Source organism: Nycticebus coucang, chromosome 14 (assembly GCF_027406575.1).
Source record: "Nycticebus coucang isolate mNycCou1 chromosome 14, mNycCou1.pri, whole genome shotgun sequence".
In the NCBI taxonomy this organism is placed as follows: Eukaryota; Metazoa; Chordata; class Mammalia; order Primates; family Lorisidae; genus Nycticebus; species Nycticebus coucang.
Genome location: NC_069793.1, coordinates 5,446,547 through 5,454,009, shown reverse-complemented (window position 1 = coordinate 5,454,009; position 7,463 = coordinate 5,446,547). Strand labels below are relative to the sequence as shown.

At 48.8% G+C, this 7,463-nt stretch overlaps 1 pseudogene; it reads right to left on the bottom strand.

Annotated features, from left to right (window-relative positions):
- Window positions 1-5,528: 5,528 nt before the first annotated feature.
- On the bottom strand, window positions 5,529-6,381 carry LOC128565771 (ATP synthase subunit gamma, mitochondrial-like; annotated as a pseudogene).
- Between the last annotated feature and the right edge of the window lie 1,082 nt (window positions 6,382-7,463).

Below are 7,463 nucleotides of genomic sequence, written 5' to 3'. Positions count from 1 at the left end.
GGAGCCAGGTCCTGGGGCCTGTGGGGTCTAACAAGCTGTGTTCTATTTAGGAGCCAATAACTTTTGGCTGAATCAATTTTGAGTTGAGTTTTCTGCCTCTCACAGACAAGACCCCTAAAGGACACCAGGCCAGAGGGAGAGCGGAAATCAGCGGGCTGTGTGGGCGGCCTGGTGCCTGTGCCTATGGCCTCGGCTCAGTCTGCTGGTCGGGGGCGGAGGCGGCCTTCTTTCCCTGGACTGCGGCGTGATGGGCTTAATTTATCGTAGGAAACCCTTAACAGCGCAGGCGCTTTTGGAGAGTGGGTGACAATAGGCATAAAGCGCACATTTAATCCGTCTGAATGGAGGTTAGATTTACTGTCTGGGCCAGACGGGATTTTTGTCCCCAAGTCATCTCGGAGTACATTGGCCACTAAAGATCTCAACAGAAGACGAAGACAGAACAAAGGAAGTAAATTTTAAAAGGAACTTTGTCAAGGAGTTTTAGATGTTCACCAGATAGAAAACTGCGTCTGCCCTCACGGAAATGACTGTTAGATTTGCCCACTGGTTATGGATCAGAGGAAGATGCTAATGAAGTAGTTTAAATGCACGTTTGATGGACCCCGGAGAATGGGGCCAATTTCATACAAGCCTGCAGCAAGGTTAAGGAATCAAAGAAGGTGGCCGTCAGATTTGCTGTCGAGGACAAGGCTCCATTGTCGGGGCTGCCTTTTTCAGCCGTGAAGCATCTTTTTAACTACAGTGTTTACCAACGTGTACATCCTAGCCTGGCTGACTGGGCCTAAAGAATTTATGACCAGGAACAAACCTCTTATAGGGGAAAAGAAAACAGTTCCTACCAGCTGGGAAAGGTCTGTTTATGAGGGCCCTACAAAGCTGCATTAAGCGTTCTGGGCCTAGCCAGGCTCCATGGGGGGTGGGCAGCCGCATTGGCAAAGCCGGGGCCGCATTGCTGCCAGAAGGGTCTTGCCTTTGGAGAACAATTACAGCGGGAAGGAGGCTTGAGCGCCCTCTGAGCTTCCTGTCTGGTTTCAATGTGGTTTGTCTCATTTTTGTCTCCTTAAGACAGTCTGAGTCTGTGCCCTCCCTTCCTGTGAGCTTTGCACCATGAGTTGCAGGCCAGAGACTCTGAGAAATTTGCAGACACCTAGCTTGGTTGATGAGACACTTGCTGGCAGGACTGGCATTTGTGACCTGGCTCCCCAGCCTGAAAACAGGACACCTTCTCTAAACCCCCATGGTGGTAGCTGCTGACCCACGGCCTCAGCTGCCTGCTGGGCCATTCAGAGTTTGCTCACATGTGCTTTGCCCTAGCATGCTCTGCTTCCCTCAAGCAGACTCTGGAGCAGTGTCCTGGCCTTGTAGGAATCCCCAGTCATTCTTGGCATGAGCTGCCCCACATGTCACCTAGTCATCAGGCCTGTGTGCTCTCCGCTGGCTGATGTGTGCCCAGCCTTCTCTTTTGCTCTGCCTCCTCTCATCTCCCAGCCTCTGTCCCAGCTGCTCCCTCAGCTTACCACGGTGCTACTCCAAGTGAGGGCCCCAGACCAGAAGCATCAGGGTCACTGGGAGCTGGTGAGATTTATGCGCTCCCAGACCCACCTCACACCAACTGAATCAGTGCCACTGGGGCTAGAGCCCAAGGATGTATCTCAAGCTCTCAGATAATTCTTGTAAATGCTAAAGTTTGAGAGGTACTGTGCCCAGGTGGCTGTCCTGCTCTCCCTGGTGTGTGTATGTCTCTCTTTCCATCTCTATGTCTCCCCACCCCAGTTTGTAGGACATCAGGTCACACCCTGGAGGAGCAGGTGGCACCCTGGAAGTTTCCTGGAAGAGCAGGCAGCAGGAGGGGTCTCTCCATACTCCCACTCAGGCCTGTAGCTCAGGCCATTCCCAGCCTTAGTGTTTAGTGGCTGAAACTCTGGCAACTCTGGCAGGAGTTGAGGTCAGCTGCCCAGACAGGGCTTTGGAGGCTATATGAATATCCCTGGGCTGCTCCAACAGATGACCACAAGTAGGTGACTTAAAACAAGATTTATTCTCATGTTATTCTAGAGACCAGAAGTCTGAAATCAAGGTATCTGCAGAGTGGTCCCTTCTGGAGGCTCAGAGAAAATCTGTTCCATGCCTCGCTCCTGGCTTCTAGTGACTGCCAGGAGCTTTTGCTAGTAAATGTTAGAAATGGTGTTCTAACCCAAATCTGCCTGACCCCAGAGAAAAAGAGGCAAGGACCTGTTCACCTAGGTGAAACTCTGGAGCTAATCCTCTGAAGAGGTGACAGAGCCCCGTGCCACATGTCCACTAAGGGTGCTGCCATCACCTCTTAGAGACACCTCTCCCCAACCCCCATTAAGCCTGTCTTGTTCTCACACCTCTGAGTAGTCTTCCCTCCTGCATTGCGCTAGGGTTGGTCTGGGTGACCAACAGACCAGTCAGAAGTGATGGCTGTCACTTCCACATTTAGGTAATAGAAAACTGCAGCTTCTACCCCTCCCCCACCCTTTCCCCTCACTCTGAGGGAAGCACTCTGCAGCCCCACGGAGATGTCTGTCAAAGCCTCTGGCCAATAGCAGGGAGGACCCAAGGCCTGTCAGCAACCACGTGAGGGAGCTGGACTGGGTCCTCTGGCCCCAGTCAAGCTTTCAAATGACACAGCCCTACGAGACCCTGAACCAGAAACAGCCAGCTCAACCAAACCTGTGTGCTGGCCCTCAGAAACTATGAGATAAGTATTTATGGTTGTCTGAAGATGCTATGTTAGGGGACAGTTTGTACCAGCTGTCTGGTACCCTGGATTCTCTTTTAACAATTGGGAATATTGGGTCATTTCAGCAGGAGGGAGGTTCACTGGGGGCCACTGTGGCAGCTGGTGCTTGAGAGTTGCCCTAGAGAAGCCAAGTGGTTTAAACACCATGGCAACTTCTCTGCAAGGATGTGAGATGTCTCTCAAAACCCAGGGACAAGGACAGCAGACCTCTGGAGGTACCAGAGCCTCTTTCCCTCCTCTCTGCTTCCTTCATTCCTCTGCTCTGTGTTTCTTAGGGCATTTGGCAGGTGGGAAATTTCAGTTCTGATCAGGAGGCCAGCTCAGAGGTGACCTGACTGACAGGAGGGCAAGTGTCCATCCTGCCTCATCTGTCATGGCAGGGGGACAGGGCAGTGGACAGACCCAGAGCCACGGGTAGGACACCCAAGTTAGATTCTAAGAGAGAGAGGCCAGTCCTAAGACAGGGTAGGAGAAGAACAGTCAGCATGTAAGGTGACATATCCCTGTTTCAGATGGCAAGTTTACAGCCAGAGCAAGAGTTTAGGGTCCATATTTAAAAGGCATAAACTCATACCTCAAAGCACTGGGAGGTCTGCTCCCACATCCACATCCACATCCGCAGATGCTACCCTGTTTCCCTGAAAATAAGACAGTGTCTTATTTTAAGGTGTGCTCCCAAAGATGCGCTAGGTCTTATTTTCAGGGGACGTCTTAGCTTTCCTGTAAGTAGGTCTTATTTTCGGGTAATGTCTTATTTTTGGGGAAACAGGGTAATCACCAGCTGCCTTGTCTGATCCTTCCCACAGGTCCTCCATTTAACCTTAATTGTGCTCTATCTCCTTTGCTTGAGGAAGGGAAGGACTGGGACGTGCTAACACTTCACTTATTTAAACACTTGGTGCCTCGTCTGTCTCTCCACTTCAGATAGGCCCTTTGCCCAGCAGTCTGAGTTGGTAACTGCAAAGATGCATGAAGCTGGACTCAGAGGCTGCCTGTAGTGCAGCCCTGACTTGGGACTGAGCAGGGCCCAGTGGCCAGGAAGGGGCTAAGGGACCAGAGGAAGTCACACAGTGGGAGCACAGATAGGCCAGGGCCAGTGACAAGCCACACAAGCTCAAACCCCAAGCATGGGGAGCTCAGAGTCCTATGCCCACCACATACAGCACAAGCAAAAGCCACTCAAGATCAGCCTGTCAGCACCATCCCAGCAGTTCGTTCCATGCCACACTGGTAAAGGAATACCACACGGGCCAGCCAGCATGAGCCCCCTCACCCGCCACCCCTCTAAAACTGAACCAGACCCCACAGGCACAAGTCCTGGAGTTCCTCAAAGTATATGGTCAACACAACTCAATTAAAAACGGGCAAAAGACACGAACAGACACCCCACCAGAGAGGCTATATAGATGGCAAGGAGGCATGTAGAAAGATGCTTCACATCACTGGTTGCCAGGGAAACACAAATTAAACAACAACGAGACACCCCTACCCACCTATTAGGACGGCCAAGATCCAGAACGCTGGCAGTGTCGCTTGCCGGGGGGGATGTGGAGCTGTGGGACTCTCGTTCACTGCTGCTGAGCATGCCGGATGATGCAGCCACTTCAGAAGACAATTTGGCAATTTCTTACCAAACCAACCATAGTTTCACTATATGATCCAAAAGTCATGCTCTTTGTAATTTGCCCGACAAGAGTTGAAAACCTATGTCCTCATGAAAACCTACACACATTTGTCTATAGCGGCTTTATTCAGTCACCAAAACTTGGAAGCAACCAAAACATTCTCCAGGAGGTGAGTGGATACACAAACCACGGTACAGCCAGAGAGTGGAATATCATTCAGAGCTAAAAGGAAATGGGCCACCAAAGACCCACAGAAACTTTACGTGCCTGTTGTTATACTAAGTGAAAAAAGCCCACCTGCAAAGGCCACATGCTGAATGACTTCCAGCTACACGACATTCTGGAAAAGGCCAAACTGTGGAGACAGTGAAAGGAGCAGAGGTTGCCAGTGTGCGGAAGGGATGAACAGGCAGAGTACTAAGGGTTTTAGGGCAGTGAGACTACCCCACAGGGCACTCAAATGCTGGACACATATTGCTATGCATTTGTCTGAACCCATAACATGCACCACACCAAGAGTGAACCCCAGCGTAAACTCTGGACCTTGGGTGATAATGGCGTGTCGGCGTGGGTACGCCTGTTGTAACAAATGTGCCTTTGCAGTGGGGGTGTTGGTAATGGGGGCAGCAGAGAATGTGAGGGGGGAGGATGTATGAGAACTCTATTTTCTACTCAGTTTTACTATGAACTTAAAACTGCTCTAAAAAATAATGTCTATTTTTTTTTTAAACATCTGGTCAACCCTGCACATGACTAAGGAGGGATGGGAAGTTGTAGAGTGCCCCCAGGGGAGAAACAGGGAACTAGGTCCATGTGGGACCAAGTCTGAGCTCCTGCCCTCCCCGCTGGTCTCAGGAGCCGGAGGGACACTTAGACAATTTTGAGAAAGACCCTCTAGAGTCCAGGTCAGTGCTGGGTCGAAGGATGGTGTTGATGAGAATCAAGTTTCTGGGGTTTTTTTCCTTATTGTATGTCGTTTATTGTAAAATAATTTACAAATATCTTGCTGTCTTCAGTAATTCAAACAATGAGCAACAACTCCTTCTTCCAAAGACAGCAGTAAGCTAAAAACAAAATCAGCTGGCTGAATTTTCCTCCTTTACCTCTTGTCTGCGGACGGAACTTGATTTTCATTAATCCAGAGCTGCAGCACCGGAGATAATTTCAATCAACTCTTTGTGATGACAGCCTGGTGGGTGCGGCTGAATGTCAAAGTCAATTTGTCAATCATCTCAGAAGCGTGCTTGCTGGCCTTGTCCATGGCCGTCACCCTTGCACTCTGCTCACTGGGGTGGACTCCTTCAGAGAGTAGCAGATGATGTTTGCCAGGTTGTACTCAACACATCAGCATCAATATCGTTGTAGATACTCATGCTCTCAGCACTTGCAACGGTGTTAAGGGAGAAGGTGGGCTTCTCCTCTGTCTTACAGGAGATGACAGACCTGAACTGATTAAAAATGATAGACTCTTCATCAAACTCATATCCAGAATTTAATAGCGCGAAGGCAGTGACTGACGCATCTCCAAAAGCAGCAGGCTTTCTTCCCACTTCTTTGGATGTCACCAGAAACTGGTTGGAATGAGTCTCATGAAGTATGCCCCTGGTTTTGTCACCAATTCCAACAATCAGAACTTCTTTCCTGGCCACTGTGAGCACAGCCTCCTCATTTTTCATCTGGTTGGCAATTGAGGAATGGATAGCACCACGAAGTCCTCAATCGGACGACACACCAGTAAGGAGGCGCTTCTTCTTGTCTTCAGGCACCTTAATATCAGCTTTTTCACACAGAGCCAAAGATCCTACTCCATATACTCAAACCAGTTTCAGCTTCCTCTCAGCTCGGGCATATTTTGCTGCTGCCACCATCTTCAGAGACTTGGTAATTTTCTGTATGTTTTTGATGGACTTTAGTTGCCTGGTAATATCTTTCAAAGTTGCCATATTTCAAACTTGGACCCAGTGCAGCTGCACAGCCCCGGCCAAGAGCCCCACGATGCCAGCCTGAGAGAACATGGTGTTAGCAGCCGGGCTGAAGGTCCAGAATGAAGTTTTTGGTGTTCTTTTGTTTTTTGTTTTTTGGTGTGTTTTTTTTTTTTTTTTTTTTTGCTGACACCTGTTTTTCTGGGTTTTTACTGGTTTGGTAAAATAAGTGTAAAAGACAAAAAGCAGTTGTTTTTGAGCTTTTGTTTAGTGAAAGTCTTTCTTCAATAAAACCTCCCCCAAAACCTGATATGAAAAGCAAACAAAATCTCATCAGTGACCATGTTGTCCCCTGCTGTCAATGCTGCACTGGCCCCCTCATTGCTCACATGGTAAGATCGAAGCTATGTGGCATGGTCAGTTAAGTGACATGTCCAGGGATCCATTTCTGCCAAGGTCAAGTCTCATCTCTGGATACTCCCCTCCCTGAGCTTTCAGCTTCTGTAAACAAATAGTGCTAATAGTGAGTGCCCCATAGACATCAGATGTTTATTTTCTTTTTTTTATTGTTGGGGATTCATTTGAGGGTAGAAAGAACCAGGTTATGTTGATTGCATTTGCAGGATGTTTTTTAACTCCTCACCCTGCAGCTGTGGCCCCTTCCCTAGGGCCCCAGATGCCCTTCTGCTGTCATATCTTCTGTTGGACCACTCTTGCCCCCTGCCCTTTCCACCATCCCCAGGGTTCCCTCCTTGCTCCTGTGCTCTGGTCCAGGTTAGTTTGTTTGTGCCCCCCTTTGTGCCTCTGCAATGCAGCATGAGTTTCTTCTCACTTGCACTTGCTTTTTTTTTTTTTTCAAAATTTTCTCTTTATTAGGCACTAAGACCCCGAAATTCTTAGTTTCTAGCCTGGACACTGGCAAACTGTTGGCACTTTAACAATGAAAGGATGAGTTTAGAACGGACTTACACCTATATAGTGTCTCCTAATTTAAGGCACAGAGACCCCTGCAATCCGAGGGAAGAAAGGGCAATCTTTTCAATAAATAGTGTTAGATTGACCAGATAGCCAATGGGAGGACATGACCTTTTACCTCTAACTCACAACATGCACAAAAATTAATTTTACCTCCACCTAGAAGTAATA